This window comes from Petromyzon marinus, chromosome 62 (assembly GCF_048934315.1).
Source record: "Petromyzon marinus isolate PM22_M1 ecotype Great Lakes invasive population chromosome 62, UKy_Petmar_22M1.pri1.0, whole genome shotgun sequence".
Lineage (NCBI taxonomy): Eukaryota > Metazoa > Chordata > Hyperoartia > Petromyzontiformes > Petromyzontidae > Petromyzon > Petromyzon marinus.
This window is the reverse complement of record NC_133728.1, coordinates 8152040-8171716: the sequence shown is the minus strand read 5'-3', so window position 1 is coordinate 8171716 and position 19677 is coordinate 8152040. Positions and strand designations below refer to the sequence as shown.

At 51.4% G+C, this 19677-nt stretch overlaps 1 protein-coding gene across 2 annotated transcripts in view; it reads right to left on the bottom strand.

Moving 5' to 3' along the window:
* Positions 1-19677, bottom strand: part of LOC116955861 (limbic system-associated membrane protein-like) — a 768583-nt gene that overhangs the window by 25545 nt on the left and 723361 nt on the right. The gene's annotated exons all lie outside the window — the stretch shown is intronic.

The window sequence follows — 19677 nt, the reverse complement described above, 5'->3', positions numbered from 1 at the left end:
GTGTACTGTGTTGAACTTCTTTCGCACCGCACGTAGCCAACCGCGCTAATCAGAGGCGGTGTGTGACGGACAATAAACCAAACACAACAACAACAACAACAAGCATTTTTAAAGAAATGAGTTTGTCAATCTAGATGATGATGATGCTTTTAAAGTGCGTAACTCTCGGCGGCTTCCTGATATCGTAACGGAAGGAGCGTTCCAGACGACACGCGTCTGCAAGCAAGGATGAACTCTCAGAGAGAGACAGAGAGAGAGACAGAGAAAGACAGAGAGAGACAGAGAGAAAGACAGAGAGAGACAGAGAGAGACAGAGAGAGAAAGAGAGAGACAGAGGGGAGAGACAGAGAGAGACAGAGAGAGAGAGACAGAGAAAGACAGAGAGAGACAGAGAGAGAGACAGAGAGAGACAGAGAGAGAAAGAGAGAGACAGAGGGGAGAGACAGAGAGAGAGACAGAGAGAGAGAGACAGAGAAAGACAGAGAGAGACAGAGAGAGAGAGACAGAGAGAGACAGAGAGAGACAGAGGAGAGAGACAGAGAGAGACAGAGAGAGACAGAGAGAGAGACAGAGAGAGACAGAGAGAGAGACAGAGGAGAGAGACAGAGAGAGACAGACAGAGAGACAGAGAGAGAGAGACAGAGACAGAGAAAGACAGAGAGAGAGACAGAGAGAGACAGAGAGAGAGAGAGACAGAGAGAGAGACAGAGAGAGACAGAGAGAGACCCAGAGAGAGAGAGAGACAGAGAGAGACAGAGAGAGACCCAGAGAGAGAGAGAGAGAGACAGAGAGAGACAGAGAGAGAGACAGAGACAGAGAGAGAGACAGAGAGAGACAGAGAGAGACAGAGAGAGACCCAGAGAGAGACAGAGAGAGAGCTCTGCATGCAGAGATCTGAGCTACCCGTCGGAGGCCGTAGTAGGACTGCGAGGAGGGCTGGATGCAGATGCAGCACTTGTCGTAGTTAAAAATTAAAATAAAACATAGAAAACAGGGGGAACATAGACATAGAGTATAGAGAGAGGGGGGGGGGGGCGGGTAGAGTGAGATGATAGAGAGAGAGAGGGAAGGGGTAGGAAGGAGGAGAGCAGAGCGTGACATATTTTGTGAAATCTTTCATTTGAAAAGGGGGGAGGGGGGGGGCACATATAAAGCAAAGAATTGAAAAAAACCGAAATGATGAACGAAGCAAAGTGCCGACTACACCGAGCATCTTCTCGTTTCCTCTGACCGTAAAAAAAAAGATAAAAAAGAGAGAAAAAGAGATAGAGGCAGAGAGAGAGAGAGAGACAGAGACATCATCAGGCCTGATGATGCTGCTTGCAGTAATAATTACTGGCGAGACGTCACGAGACCCGAATTGTAAATGTCGTGCGTTTACTCTCCAACACACAGCCGCTGTGTGGCTGTATTAGCAACGAACTGGGCCACGTTTTGTGTACGTGACAAACCCCCTTGTTCATTGGCTGTGTCGGGTGGTGGCGGGTTTCACGGCACAGCATTTGCATGTATGCCATCTAACCCTCTATGATGAACAACACCACAGGCTTGGCGTCCGAATGACACCCAATGACGCGAAATGCTGCCCTACGAGTTAGACATCAGTCCGCCTGCTGTACTGCCATAGTGCCCTGTCTTCGAGCCTCACGTGGGAAATTAATAAAACATTAAAGTACCTTTATTCTTGGTTCTTTCGGTAAAGTCACGTAGAATGAGAATATGACGATGAAACAAAATAAGACAATAAAATTCTCACGACGTTTCGGCCACAACACAAGTAGCCTTCTTCAGGTGAAGGAACAGAACTGTCGGGACGACAGCGCTTCGCGTTATTGTCTTATCTTGTTTTATTATTTTATTCTCATTCTACGTGAAGACTTTACCGAAATAACGAAGTAGATGAATCCTTGCAGTCACGAAAGCTTTAAATCGAAAATTAAAGTACCTTTATTCTTGGTTCTTTCGGTAAAGTCACGTAGAAGGGAAACAACAAAATAATAAAAAAATATAAAACAATAAAATTCTAACCACGTTTCGACTGCAACACAAGCAATCATCATCAGGTGTGAAAACCACAGCAAGACAATTTGAAAAAAGTGGCGTTTTTTTTTGTACAAACTGTCAAATCGCTCTCCGTGGTGCTAACGTTAAAAAAACCCCGCAACTTTTTTCAATTTTTCTTGCTGTGGTTTTCACACCTGATGATGATTGCTTCTTGTGTTGCAGTCGAAAAGTCGTGAGAATTGTATCGTTTTATATTTTTATTATTTTATTGTTTCCCTTCTACGTGGTGACTTTACCGAAAGAACCAAGAATATGAATCCTTGCAGTCACGAAAGCTTTAAATAAAACAATTAAAGTACCTTTTATTTTAACCAGCTAAGACCCCCTCCCCCCACACTGAGGTACTACGTAGCTCTTGTTCAGCAGCGAGCTGGATATCACAAACGATATCAGCTCAACGATAGTGGCTTGTCATGTGGAGATTTATAGTCGCCAAATACTCTGTGGCTCTTTCGGTAAAGCCACGTAGAAAGAAAATAAATTAATGGGATGCGACGTTTCGATCGCAACGCAAGTGGCCTTCATCAGGCGGAGAGGAAAGACTGCTGATAAGGCTTTGAAGCTTTCGTGACTGCGGGAATCCATAGTCTCTGGTTCTTTCGGTAAAGTCACGTGGGTAGAAAAATAATAAAATAATTTGTTTTACTTTTTTTTATTTTAGTTTGTTTATTTTTCTATCGTACGTGACTTCACCGAAAGGATCAGAGAGTATGCTCGTAAGTAAGGGCTTTCAAAGTGAGCAAAGCTGCGTTAAGAGCGTCAAAGCTCATCGGATTATTCCGGTACACAAATGCACGCTGCGATGACGAATAAGAACAGGTTTTTTTTTTAAATGTTTTCAATAATTTCTGCGAATAAAACTGGTGTTAAGACGTCCCCATCTGTTCCATCTGCGAGGAATCAGTTCCGGCACGAAGCGGACACGCTTTGGCTGGGTGGGCAGCTGCGTCACGGTGTAGCCGCTCACGCCGAGCTAGGAACAGGCCCTAATGCTTCTTTGGTTCTTTCGGTAAAGTCACCGCCACGTAGAATGAGAATAAAATAATAAATTGATAAAATAAAATAACACAATAATATTCTCACGACGTTTCGGCCACAACACAAGCGGCCTTCATCAGGTGAAGGGACGAGACTGTCTGGTAGGACAGCGCTGTCCTACCAGACAGTCTCGTCCCTATTATTGTTATTTTATTTTATCAATTTATTATTTTATTTTCATTCTACGTGACTTTACCGAAAGAACCAAAGAAGATGAATCATTGCAGTCACGAAAGCTTTAAATCGAAATTTAACCGCCTCTACGGGGAGGGATTCCACACATCCTTAAGATCACTCCAGCGCTGTCCTACCAGACAGTCTCGTCCCTTCACCTGATGAAGGCCGCTTGTGTTGTGGCCGAAACGTCGTGAGAATATTATTGTGTTATTTTATTTTATCAATTTATTATTTTATTCTCATTCTACGTGGTGACTTTACCGAAAGAACCAAAGAAGATGAATCATTGCAGTCACGAAAGCTTTAAATCGAAATTTAGGCCCTAATGCGTGTGGCCTCGCCCGTGCAACGTTCGCCTCTCGGACGTCGCTCGCTGCTCTGACACCGGTGGCGAGGCTGGCTTCTGGAGAATGCCGCGGCTGCTGACGCGTCTGACGTAGGCGACTCGGTTCCAGCGACGTGGCGTGACATTCTTGTCCGCAGCAACAGAGGTGAAAGCTTTCGTGACGGCGGGAGTTCGTATTTGTTGGGGTCTTTCGGTGAAGTCACGTCGATTGGTTCAAAGGGAATTAACAACAAGCAAAAAAAAATATTATAAGAAAAAAGTTACGACGTTTTATTTTAACCCCACCTCCGTGACTTCACCGTGAGACCCAAGAAGGACGATAGGGTTTTGCTTTGGAGGTGACATCGCGTGAAATATGAACGCGTCATTGAAGCCCCCACAATCCGATTGGTAGTAAGGTTTGGCACGTGATCGTCATCGTCATCGTCGTCATCATTAGAGCACGTGCTTCTGTTTTGCACGCGTCATCACGAGGAACCAACCCCCCCCCCCCCCCCCCCTGGCTTTTGAAACTTTGATATTGGACGCAGATGTTGGGTGAAAGTGGCCTGATGTCGGGTCGGCCGGCCGCCTTTGTCTAGTCCCGGCCGCCTTTGTATCCCCACCCCCCCCTCCCCCCGGTGCTGACGTTTACACAACGCAAGCAGGCGCCTCGTTTCGAGGCCGAGTCTCACCTAGAACGGGGCCCAGGGCCGGTTCGGGTGATTCGTCACCATTGTTTGGCCGGGTTCGTAGCGAATACAAAGACAAAGATCCCCCGTGTAGCCTGTAACAGACTGTTGGGGCAAGTGCTGTCAGCGAGCACGCTTTGTCTTCCAAGTGGCGATGTTAACTACACATCGCACCAGGTACTCATTTGAGGCTGAGTTTACCTAGGGGAGGCCCATGACCGTTTCAGATAATCGTCACTGGTGTTAGGCGTGAGTGGCAATCGAACTCGGGTCGCTAGGTTACATTACCGCTCCCCACACACATATACACACACAGCACACACAAACAGCGCACGTACATACACACACACACCACACAGCATACATACACACACCACACAGCAAACATACACACACCACACACACCGCACATACACACAACGCACATACACACACACACACACCACCGCACATACACACCGCACGCACACACACACTAACCGTACAGAACACACACACCACATAGCACACACACTACGCAGATACACCACACACACCACACAAATAAAAACACCACACACACCACATACACACTACACACACAGCATGCACACACACCATATATAGCGCATAGCACGGACACACCACACATTAAGACCACACACACACAGACCACACATACCATATACACAAACAGACCACACACACACACACAACACACACACACACCACACACACACCACACACAACACACACGCACACCACAAACCACACACACACACACACGACACACACCGACCACACACACACACACCACACACACACACCACACATACCACATACACAAACAGACCACACATACACACAACACACACACACACCACACACACACACACACACAACACACACGCACACCACAAACCACACACACACGACACACACAGACCACACACACACCACACACACACCATACACATACCACACACCACACACACAGACCACACACACAAAAACCACACACACACCACACACACACCATACACACACCACACACCACACACACAGACCACACACACACACCACACACACACCACACACACACCACACACACACACACACACACACACCACACACACACACACCACACACACCACACACACACCACACACATACCACACACACAAACCACACACACCACACACACCACACAGACCACACACACATACACCACACACACACCACACACACACACACCACACACACACACCATTCACCACACACACACACCACACACACACCACACACACAGACCACACACACACAAACACAACAACAACCGCCATTCGCCACTAAGTGGCGGTGACGTCACAACGACGCTTGTGCCAGGCCATGTGCACCTTGAGGCCACGTGAAGTGTCGAACGCCTGCTGGCAGGAGGTCACGGGGCAGACTCAGGTGCCACGGGTCGACTGAATGAGATGACTGGCTGATGCACCACTTGTGCCCCCTACTGTACCAACCTGCTGTGCCTTAGTCACCCGGCGCTCCGCTCGTTGTTGTGAGCATCGCTCCTCTGCCCTCCGTTGTTGTTGGAGGGCGACTGCCTAAAACTGCCCAGTAGCGTCCTTCACCAGCCTCCTCCACAGAGGCCGATCTTGACACCGCTGGTACCAGTCATCGGCAAGTCCACTCAGCTCCACGTCCTCCTGTACCACATCACTCCATCTCTTCTCTAGCTCGTGCCGCGCCCGTTTAGCCCCCTCGATCCGGCCGAACAAAAGCTGTTTCGGCATGCGGTGGCTGGGCATGCGGGCTACATGACCCAGCTAACGCAGCCTTGCCTGCCGGAGGAGCTCACCAATTGGACCGTGCCAGATCTTTCAAGGATTTGTGAGCTCCTCACACAATCCAGCCTGGTTAAACCCAATATGGATCGTAGGTAGGACAGAATTAATGTTTATAAACGGCGAAGATGTTCCATTAGGGGGGTCCACGTTTCGCAAGCGAAGAGAAAGGAGGGAATGACCGTGGCCGAGAAGACCTGAAGCTAGTGCGGAGCAACAGACCAAGTAGCTTCCACACAGCGTTATGCAGCCAATGAAAATATATTGCCGCTCGACTGATTCGGAGTGAGACCTCTGCTGTTAAACTGGAGCCAGTCATAAGCACACTGCCCAGGTATGGGAAACTCTCCACTCGCTCCACAACTGCCCCATCACCGATTGGGAGTTGTGGTGGTGGAGTGTCCGATGGTACAAAATACCCAGGCAGGTGCTTAGTTTTGGTGGGGCTGATGGTAAGGCCCCACCTCTTAGTGGCACGCTCCAGTCTCAGCAGCAGCGTCTCCAACTCCTCCTCTGACTGAGCAGCTATTACCAAATCATCAGCATACATAACGAGGTTGAGCAATAGGGAGCCATCCCTTGACCGCACCCGGGCATCGATCAGCCTCCCATTATATCTGTACCATATGGAGATTCCCCCGGTACAGCTATTGAAGGCTTCACGAACTACGTGGTCAAAATAGATGTTAAATAATGTGGGAGCCAAAGGACATCCCTGTCGCACCCCAAATTGTACAGGGAATGGCTCTGACTCCCGGCCACGTAGTTTTACCTGGGCCCGCTCACCATCATGAAGGTCCTTAATGATCGTGAGCAGAGGGTCAGGTACTCCAAAAGCACGAAGAACAACGCAGAGCCCAGGCCTACTGATGGTATCATAGGCCTTGACCAGGTCAATAAAGCAGAGATGTAGGTCTTGCTGGAATTCCCTACACCTCTGCTGTAGCAGACGGGCAGAAAATATGGCATCTGTGCAGGACCGCCCTTTCCTGAAACCGCATTGGGGCTCTGCAAGCCTCTCCTCAGCGTGCCTGACAAGGCAATGTTGAATAATCCTTGCCAGGACCTTTCCCGGCACACTGAGGAGTGAGATGCCCCAGCAGTTGTTACAGTCTGTGCGGTCCCCCTTCTTAAAGAGGGGGACCACCAGGGCATCCTTCCAATACTGCGGAACCCGTCCAGTGGTCGAGACTGTTGTTATGATGCCAAATAGGGCAGTCTGTGCACAAAAGCCACCCTACCTCAGCATTTCGCTTGGGAGATCATCTCTGCCTGCTGCCTTTCCTGGTCTCAGACTCTGGATCGCCTTTAGTACTTCTTCAACAGATGACACCTCAGCCAGCCACTCACAGGGGGTGACTTCTTCCAATATTTGAGGCACCGCAGTCTCAGCAGGGTCATCCTCACTTTGTGCCACGATGTTTTCCTGGCTGAGGGATTTTCCCTCCCCCAGGACATCACAGAAATGCTCAGCAAATCTGAAAAACTCTTCCTGGGGGTCGGAGATTGGATCACCGTTTTTTCCCCTATTGATGGTAATAGGTGTGGTGCTGCAGGTTAGTTTTTTGATGGAGTTAAATAGAGATTTGTGATCGCGGGCCACTGAGGCAGACTCCATCTCCTCAGCAACCCGCGACCACCACCCATCCTTCAAGCGCCTCACGGCTCTCCGAACCTCCGAGCGAAAGCTGCGGTAAGCCTCCTCATTCTCTGACGTGGGATTTTGTAGCCGATGACAGTGGGCCTGTCGCTTTTTCTCAACTATCCTTAACACCTCCTCTGTCAGCCAGGGTCTCTGGGGAGGTCTGGACCGCGTACCCAAAGCAGCCAATGCAGCTGCATGAGTGACAGTCTTAAACCTCGTCCATTTACCCTCGACATCAGGAGGAGTCGGGGACGATGCCAACCCCAGCCGCAAGCGATGATGAAATTCTCGCTTGCAACTTTCATCAGATAACTGAGACCAGGCCACTTTAGGTTGGAATGGGGTCCTGGGTGTACACCCACCACCGGAGTGGAAGAATGGCAGCCGCACCTTACAGATGACTAGTCGATGGTCAGAGGGCAGATCAGTTCGACGGTAGGTCCTGGTGTCAAGGACATGGGCTCGCATCCGTTGGTCCGTCACTATGTAGTCAGGCAGATGTTCTTGCTTGGACCCAGCATGTATCCATTATGTTGTGTGGATGCGCCGATGCCGGAACAGCGTGTTGGTAATTACAATCCCATGGGCTGCACAAAAATCTAACAGCTTCCTTCCGTTGTTATTGAGCTGATCTGGTCAATGCCCTCCAATCACTCCAGACCAGGTGCCAGCATCATGACCAACTCGGGCATTGAAGTCACCCAACATGATGACTCTATCCCGAGGTGCCACTTTAGCCAGCAACTGTGACAGGAGGTCATAGAAGGCATCTGACTAATCGGCTTTGCCTGCATCCCTCCACGGATGTTTGTCTTCGGTGGGGGCATAAGTAACCACGACCACCACTCCTCACCTCTGGTTGATGGGAAGGCGAGCCCAAAGTAGCCTGGGGCTTACAGCTTCCCACACCTCACCGCCACGCTCCCACGCCCCCTTCATTCTTTAGTTCAAAAGAAGAGCCAGATTCATAATAAAGGTTTTTGGGTTAGATCGCGTTTATTTATAAATGTGTCGTAACCCTCCACCATCCGACACGGCCAATCAGCAAAAAAAGTGTCACGTTGACAAAAGACAAATAATTCACTACTTTAGCCCACCGGTGTGTTGAAGAGTGAATCCACATTTACAGTTTGAGTACGACGTTTCGCTGGTAAATACATCCAGCATCATCGGGCAATTCGCCAGATGGGCAATTCGCCAGATGATGCTGGATGTATTTACCAGCGAAACGTCGTACTCAAACTGTAAATGTGGATTTACTCTTCAACACACCGGTGGGCTAAAGTAGTGAATTATTTGTCTTTTGTCAACGTGACACTTTTTTTGCTGATTGGCCGTGTCGGGAAGTGGAGGGTTACAACACATTTATAAATAAACGCGATCTAACCCAAAAACCTTTATTATGAATAATATTGGTCGCGAAAGCCTACGTGTCAGAAGAGCCAGACCCTGTTGTTTGGCAGTCTGCTGCCCCGAGTAGAGGACTGTCCACCCCTCATGGTGGCAGGAGCCAGAACCGGTCCAGCGGACCTCCTGAATGCCACAGAGATCCAGGCGGTACCGGTCCAGCTCCCGACAGAGGAGTGGCAGCCGGCAAAACAACCCCCTACCTCCTCGCGGTGCCAGACAGGCAACTCTGTTGTGGACAGTGCTGTGGGGGGAGGGCCAATCCGATTGGCTCCTCCCCTCATGGCATCTGGGTCCACCACAGTGGCTAAACGGGAGCTCTGGACGGGTGCGAGGGGCTGGTAACCCCTCCACCTTCAATTAATTACCATTAAACCGCCAGTTAAACTGAAACACACACACCACACACACAGACCACACACACACACAACAATAACAACAACCGCCATTCGCCACTAAGTGGCGGTGACGTCATCACGACTCTTGTGCCAGGCCATGTGCACCTTGAGGCCACGTGAAGTGTCGAACGCCCGCTGGCAGGAGGTCAGGGGGCAGACCCAGGTGCCACAGGTCGACTGACTGAGACGACTGGCTGATGCACCACCTGTGCCCTCTACTGTGCCAACCTGCTGTGCTTTAGCCACGCGGCGCTCCGCTCGTTGTTGTGAGCGTCGCTCCTCCGCCCTCCGTTGTTGTTGGAGGGCGACTGCCTCCAACTGCCCAGTAGCGTCCTTCACGAGCCTCCTGCACAGAGGCCGATCTTGACACCGCTGGTACCAGGCATCGGCAAGTCCACTCAGCTCCACGTCCTCCTGTACCACATCACTCCATCTCTTCTCTAGCCCGTGCTGCGCCCGTTTAGCCCCCTCGATCCGGCCGAACAAAAGCTGTTTCGGCATGCGGTGGCTGGGCATGCGGGCTACATGACCCAGCCAACGCAGCCTTGCCTGCCGGAGGAGCTCACCGATAGGACCGTGCCCAGATATGGTTAAACCCAGGATGGCTCGTAGGCAGGCCAGCCTAAATGTTTCTAACCGGCGAAGATGTTCTATTGGGGGTCCACGTTTCCCAAGCGTAGAGAAGGGAGGGAATGACCGTGGCCGAGAAGATCTGAAGCTTAGTGCGGAGCGACAGACCAGGTAGCTTCCACACAGCGTTACACAAACGATGAAAATATATTGCCGCTTGACTGATTCGGAGTGAGACCTCTGCTGTTAAACTGGAGCCAGTCATAAGCACACTGCCCAGGTATGGGAAACTCTCCACGCACTCCACAACTGCCCCATCACCGATTGGGAGTTGTGGGGGTGGAGTGTCCGATGGTACAAAATACCCAGGCAGGTGCTTAGTTTTGGTGGGGCTGATGGTAAGGCCCCATCTCGTAGTGGCACGCTCCAGTCTCAGCAGCAGCGACTCCAACGCCTCCTCTGAATGAGCAGCTATTACCAAACAATCGGCATACATAACGTGGTTGACCAATAGGGAGCCATCCCTTGACCGCACCCGGGCATCGATCAGCCTCCCATTATATCTGTACCATATGGAGATTCCCCCGGTACAGCTATTGAAGGTTTCACGAACTACGTGGTCAAAATAGATGTTAAATAATGTGGGAGCCAGAGGACATCCCTGTCGCACCCCAAAGTGTACAGGGAATGGCTCTGACTCCCGGCCAAGTAGTTTTACCCGGGCCCGCTCACCATCATGAAGGTCCTTAATGATCGTGAGCAGAGGGTCAGGTACTCCAAAAGCACGAAGAACAACCCAGAGCCCAGGCCTACTGATGGTATCATAGGCCTTGACCAGGTCAATAAAGCAGAGATGTAGGTCTTGCTGGAATTTCCTAACCTCTGCTGTAGCAGACGGGCAGAAAATATGGCATCTGTGCAGGACCGCCCTTTCCTTAAACCGCATTGGGGCTCCGCAAGCCTCTCCTCAGCGTGCCTGGCAAGGCAAGGTTGAATAAACCTTGCCAGGACCTTCCTCGGCACACTGAGGAGTGAGATGCCCCAGTAGTTGTTACAGTCTGTGCGGTCCCCCTTCTTAAAAAGGGGGACCACCAGGGCATCCTTCCAATCCTGCGGAACCCGTCCAGTGGTCCAGACTGTTGTTATGATGTTATATAGGGCAGTCTGTGCACAAACGCCGCCTTCCCTCAGCACACACACACACCACACACACACACACCATTCACACACAAACACCACACACCACACACACACACCACACACACACCACACAGACACACCGCACACTTACACGCCACACACACACCACACACACACCATACACACACACCACACACCACACACACCACACACACCACACACACACCACACACACACACCACACACACCACACACCACACACACCACACACACACCACACACACACCACACACACGCACCACACACACCACACACTACACACACCGCACACACACACCACACACACACACCACACACACCACACACACACCACACACACACACCATACACACCACACACACACCACACACCACACACACCACACACACACCACACACACACCACACACACACACCATACACACTCACACCACACGCACCACACACACCACACACACACCACAGACACACACCACACACACACCACACACACCACACATACACACACATACACACACCACACACCACACACACCATCCACACACCACACACACCACACATACACACACATACACACACCACACCACACACACACCACACACACACCACACACACACACCACACACACACCACACACACCACACACACCACACATACACCCACATACATACACACACACCACACACCACACACACCACACACACCACACACACCACACACACCGCACACACCACACACACCACACATACACACACATACACACATACACACACACACCACACACACACCACACACACCACACATACACACACATACACACACATACATACACACACACCACACACACACACCACACATACCACACACCACACACACCACACACCACACCACACACACACACACCACAAACACACACCACACACACCACACACACACCACACACACCACACATACACACACATACACACACATACACACATACATACACACACCAGACACCACACACCACACACCACACACACACACCATATACACACCACACACCACACACCACACACACCACACACACCACACATACACACACATACACACACATACATACACACACACTACACACCACACACACACCATACACACACACCACACACACACACACCACACACACCACACATACACACACATACCCACACATACATACACACACACCACACACCACACACACACACCACACACACACATTCACACACATACATACACACACACCACACACCACACACACCACACACACACCACACACACCATACACACACCACACACACACACCACACACACACCACACACACCACACACACACCACACACACACCACACACACATACCACACACACACCACACACTAAGCACACACCACACACACCACACACACCACACACACACACATACACACACCACACACACCACACATACACACACATACATACACACACCATACATACACACACCACACACACCACACATACACACACATACATACACACACCATACATACACACACCACACACACCACACACCACACACACACACATACACACACCACACACACCACACATACACACACACACATACACATACATACACACACCATACATACACACAACACAGACACCACACACACACCGCACCACACATACACACATACACACATACACACACCACACACACACATACACACACCACACACACACCACACACACAAACACCACACACACCACACACACACACCACACACACCACACATACACACACATACACACACATACATACACACCACACACACCACACACACCACACACCACACACACACACATACACACACCACACACACCACACATACACACACACACATACACACATATACATACACACACCATACATACACACACCACACACACCACACACACACCGCACCACACATACACACATACACACATACACACACCACACACACACATACACACACCACACATACACACACATACACACATACACACACCACACACACACATACACCACACCATACATATACACATACACACACCACACACACACACCACACACACATATACATACACATATACACACACCACACACACACACATACACCACACCATACATACACACATACACACACCACATACACACACACCACACACACACACATACACACACCACACACACACACACCACACACACATATACATACACACATACACACACACCACACACACACACATACACCACACCATACATACACACATACACACACCACATATACACACACCACACACACATACATACACACATACACACACCACACATACACCCCACCACCATTCTTACTTCTCTCCTCACATAGTTGTAACCCGGAGCTAGGGGATGGTGATGATGGATGATGATGGTGAATGATAGATGATTGATGATGGTGATTGATTGATGATTGATGATAATTAACGATGATGATTGATGATGATTCATTGAATATGATCGATAATGATTGGTGATTATGATTGATGATGATTAATTATGACTGATGATGATTGATGAAAATCATTGATGATATATTCATTGACGATTTATTGATGATTCATTGATGACGATTGATGACGATTGATTGATGAACATGATTTATTGATGATGATGATGATGAATGATGACAACGCATTGATGATGATTGATTGATAATGATTGATAATTGGTAACGATGGGCTGACTCAACACACCTAGCTGCTCAGGCGTGGTGGTGACCTTCCTCCGGAGGTATTCACGACACGGATCGAGATTACTTTGCATCAACAAAAACAGAGTGACCCGAACACCTCAATGCGTGAAGCGTAATGTGTCCACGACTCGAGTGGCATTGCCCCTGTTTTTGAGTTGGACGCCTTTTGGCGTCATCTGGTCCAACACCGATGGAGACTTAAGGGCTCTAAGAAAAGCCGTCTCGGGTGTGGACCAATCCAATTTCAAGGACAGTGCCAATGTCGTTATCAGAGTTGCCTCTTTTTTGTTTGTATTTTTGACTGCTTGTGTTGTGGTTATTGCAAACATTGATCCCCCTTGTATAAAGGTGCCAGTTTTGGTGCCGGATAAAAGGGTAAATACCTATTACTATGACCTGCCCCTCTTTGCACTTTTAAATCCGCCACGGACGACATGTCCCTTTTGAACAAGATGTGGAGCTTTAAGTGACTGCGGGAATGACTTTTTGGTTCTTTCGAAAAAAATATAGAAAAATAATGAAATAATTCGTTTTCGTTTTTATTTTTCCTTTGATTTTAGTCGATTATTTTTTCTACCGTCAAATTGAGCGATCTTTGGAAGAACGCAATCAACCAGGTGGGGGCGTTGACTGTTGTGTTAGTCGGCTCTCTGCGTTGCATTGCATTTTTTCTCTCTCTCGTTCATTTGTACCTGATGACGGTTGCTTGTGTTGCTATCGAAACGTCGAATTCTATTATTTGATTTAGTTTCTTTCTACAATTACGTTTACCTAAAGAACCAAAACGCAATTCCCCTTCTTGTTTCACTGCCACCTTCAAAGCGTTGCGATACATAGAGACAGGAAGTCACACTGTGTAGGAACCTCCTCCTGGTGCTTACTACACCATCACCAGCAGCAGGGGATTATTGTTGTGTCCGTCCGTCCGTCGTGTATCCAGAAATGGGAAGGGGTGGGGCTGGGTGGGGAGGGGAGGGTGGGGAGGGGAGGGTGGGGAGGGGCTGGGTGGGGAGGGCCTGGGTGGGGGATGGGAGGGGTGGGGCTGGGTAGGGAGGGGCTGGTCACCCCGTGGTGCCCCCCTTATAAAACTCAACGTTTCACCTACTCACGCCGGCTTGTGCCTGCCCCTCACAGTCGGGCATATTGTTGCGGAACACACCACGTGGTGCTGAACACACCACGTGGTGCTGAACACACCACGTGGTGGTGGTGGTGCCTCCGTTGTTGTTGTTGTTGTTGACCCTGCCCATTGACCGAGCCAACCCGACGTTCCTACCAGCACCCCTCCGCAGGAGAATGTGTTCGCGTTGAACGCAGAGGGTTGGGGCTTAACACGCAGGAGGCTTTCGCGACCACTATTATTAATAATAAAGGTCACTGGGTTCGATCGCGTAAGTATGAGTGTGGTGTCGTAACCCTCCACCACCCGACGCAGCCAATTAGTAAGGGGTTTCTCACGTAAACAAAGCGCCAAACGGTGCAAACGTTGTGGATTTACTCTCAAACAAACCGCTGGGCTCAAGCAGTGAACTATTTGGCGATTTGTTCACGTGACAAATCCCTGACTGATTGGCTGTGTCGTGTGGTGGAGGGTTTCGACAACAACATTCACACACACACACATACACACGATCTAACCCAAAAAATAAAACTTTATTGTGCAGAGAACTGTGCGGGTGGGCGGGGCGGACAACATTAAACACACAAGGGAGGGAATCCCTTCTAAAGAAATGAGTTTTCAATCGACTCGTAGGGGTGATCGATCACCTGGAACTCTCCCCTCGTTAACCCCCTCGTGATCTCAGTCGCTTATCCCATTAGCGACCCCCACCAACCCGGCGCTAACGACAGAGCGATCAGCCGGGCAATGAGCCAGTCCCTAACCCCATCCTGCTCTTCCACAGGTGTCCAACCCATCATCATCACCACCTCCTGTTCACCACCTTCCTAGCTGCTTACCCTGTCCTCCTACACCCTGTACAGGTGTCCAACCCATCAACACCTCCTGTTCACCACCCTACTAACTGCTTACCCTGTCCTCTTGCACCCTGCACAGGAGTCCAACCCATCACTACCTCCTGTTCACCACCCTACTAGCTGCTAACCTTATCCTCCTACACCCTGTACAGGTGTCCAACCCATCACTACCTCCTGTTCACCACCGTCCTAGCTGTTTACCCTATCCTCCTACACCCTGTACAGGTGTCCAACCCATCAATACCTCCTGTTCACCACCCTACTAGCTGCTTACCCTGTCCTCCTGCACCCTGTACAGGTGTCCAACCCATAACTACCTCCTCCTGTTCACCACCGTACTAGCTGCTTACCCTATCCTCCTGCACCCTGTACAGGAGTCCAACCCATCACTGCCTCCTGTTCACCACCCTACTAGCTGCTTACCCTATCCTCCTACACCCTGTACAGGTGTCCAACCCATCACCACCTCCTGTTCACCACCCTACTAGCTGCTTACCCTGTCCTCCTACACCCTGTACAGGAGTCGAACCCATCACTGCCTCCTGTTCATCACCCTACTAGCTGCTTACCCTATCCTCCTACACCCTGTACAGGAGTCCAACCCATCCAATCTCCTGTTCATCACCCTCATAGCTGCTTACCCTGTCCTCCTGCACCCTGTACAGGTGTCCAACCCATCACTGCCTCCTGTTCACCACCCTACTAGCTGCTTACCCTGTCCTCCTGCACCCTGTACAGGTGTCCAACCCATAACTACCTCCTGTTCACCACCCTTCTAGCTGCTTACCCTGTCCTCCTGCACCCTGTACAGGTGTCCAACCCATCACTGCCTCCTGTTCACCACCCTCCTAGCTGCTTACCCTGTCCTCCTGCACCCTGTACAGGTGTCCAACCCATCACTACCTCCTGTTCACCACCCTCCTAGCTGTTTACCCTGTCCTCCTGCACCCTGTACAGGAGTCCAACCCATCACTACCTCCTGTTCACCACTGTCCTAGCTGTTTACCCTGTCCTCCTGCACCCTGTACAGGAGTCCAACCCATCACTACCTCCTGTTCATCACCCTACTAGCTGCTTACCCTGTCCTCCTGCACCCTGTACAGGAGTCCAACCCATCACTACCTCCTGTTCACCACCCTCCTAGCTGTTTACCCTGTCCTCCTGCACCCTGTACAGGAGTCCAACCCATCACTACCTCCTGTTCACCACTGTCCTAGCTGTTTACCCTGTCCTCCTGCACCCTGTACAGGAGTCCAACCCATCACTACCTCCTGTTCACCACCCTCCTAGCTGCTTACTCTGTCCTGCTACACCCTGTACAGGTGTCCAACCCATCCAATCTCCTGTTCACCACCCTCCGAGCTGCTTACCCTGTCCTCCTGCACCCTGATGATGATGACGACGATGATGACATTGTAATCGATGATTACAATGCCAATGATGACGATGATGACGCTGATGACGACGACGACGATGATGCCGATGATGATGATGATGACGATAATGATGACGATTACCACAATGCCGATGATGATGACGACGATGATGTCAACGATGACGCTGATGATGACGATGATGACGATCATAACTTTGACGTTGACGACGATGACGACAATGATGACGACGATTACGATGCAGATGATGTCAACGATGACGCTGATGATGACGACGATGACGATCATGACTTTGACGTTGACGACGATGACGACAATGATGACGATTACGATGCAGATGATGACGACGATGCCGATGATGATGACGACGATGATGTCAACGATGACGCTGATGATGACGACGATGACGATCATGACTTTGACGCTGACGACGATGACGACAATGATGACGACGATTACGATGCAGATGATGACGACGATGCCGATGATGATGACGACGATGATGATGTCAACGATGACGATGATGATGACGACGATGACGATCATGACTTTGACGCTGACGACGATGACGACATGGATGACGACGATTACGATGCAGATGATGACGACTACGACGACGATGACGCTGATAGTGATGAGGACGATTATGACGACGACGATGACGATGGCGTCATAACTCGTAGACGAGGCTGCTGCTGCTGCTGCTGTGTTTACGCACCGCCCTTTGATCGTGACCACTCCGAGCAATCGCGCGGATTATCCATTAGACGCCTCAATTTGACGCGCACGGCTCGGTAATTATAATTACTAGTGCCTGTTTACAACGTGATTTATGATTTACAGAGAGAGAGAAAGTGGGGTGGGGGAGGGGTGAGTACAACACAATTAGGCCGGCAGATTAATGACCAACGCTTAGCGAGGCTGAGCTGCTAGCATTCATTGGCCTACAAAACAACACAGCTGATTGAATTCAATTGAATAACTAAATTCACTCTCTCTCTCTCTCCATCATCAGAGGGGTGAGAGAGGGAGAGAGAGGGAACGCGACTCCCTGATGGGGTCTCAGTGGATGTGGCACCAGAGCGATGTCCGACGTTCCGCTGCGCGTGCCTAGCGAGACCGAGCTGCTACCAGTCAATGGCCCCCCAAACAAAACGGCTGATTGGATTGAATTAAATACACAATTCCACTCTCTTTCGAGAGAGAGAGGGAGAGGGGGAGGGAGGGGGAGGGAGGGGGAGGGAGGGAGAGGGAGAGAGTGGGAGGGGGGGGAGGGAGAGGGATGGGGAGGGGGACGGAGGGGAGAGGGATGGGGAGGGGGGGAGAGGGAGGGGGAGGGAGAGAGTGGGAGGGGGAGGGAGGGGGGAGAGGGAGTGGGGGAGAGGGAGGGGGAGAGAGGGGGAGGGAGAGAGTGGGAGGGGGAGGGAGGGGGGAGAGGGAGGGGGAGTGGGGGAGAGGGAGGGGGAGGGAGGGGGAGGGAGGGGGAGGGGGAGGGAGGGGGAGGGGGAGAGGGAGGGGGAGGGGGGAGAGGGAGGGGGAGGGGGGGAGAGGGAGGGGGAGGGAGGGAGGGGGAGAGGAGGAGGGAGGGAGAGGGAGGGGGAGGGAGGGGGAGGGAGGGGGAGGGGGGAGAGGGAGGGGGGAGAGGGAGGGGGGAGAGGGAGGGAGAGAGAGGGGGAGGGGGAGGGAGGGGGGGAGAGGGATGGGGAGGGAGGGAGAGGGAGGGGGGGAGAGGGATGAGGAGGGGGGGAGGGGGAGAGGAGGAGGGAGGGAGAGGGAGGGGGAGGGAGGGGGAGGGAGGGGGAGGGGGGAGAGGGAGGGGGGAGAGGGAGGGGGAGGGGGGGAGAGGGAGGGAGAGAGAGGGGGAGGGAGGGGGGGAGAGGGATGGGGAGGGAGGGAGAGGGAGGGGGAGGGGGGGAGAGGGATGGGGAGGGGGGGAGAGGGAGGGGGAGGGAGAGAGTGGGAGGGGGGAGAGGAAGGGGGAGTGGGGGAGAGGGAGGGGGAGGGAGGGGAGGGAGGGGGAGAGGGAGGGGGAGGGGGGAGAGGGAGGGGGGAGAGGGAGGGGGAGGGAGGGGGAGGAGGGAGGGAGGGAGAGGGAGGGGGAGGGAGGGGGAGGGAGGGGGAGGGGGAAGGAGGGGGGAGAGGGAGGGGGAGGGAGGGGAGGAGAGGGATGGGGAGGGAGGGAGAGGGAGGGGGAGGGGGGGAGAGGGAGGG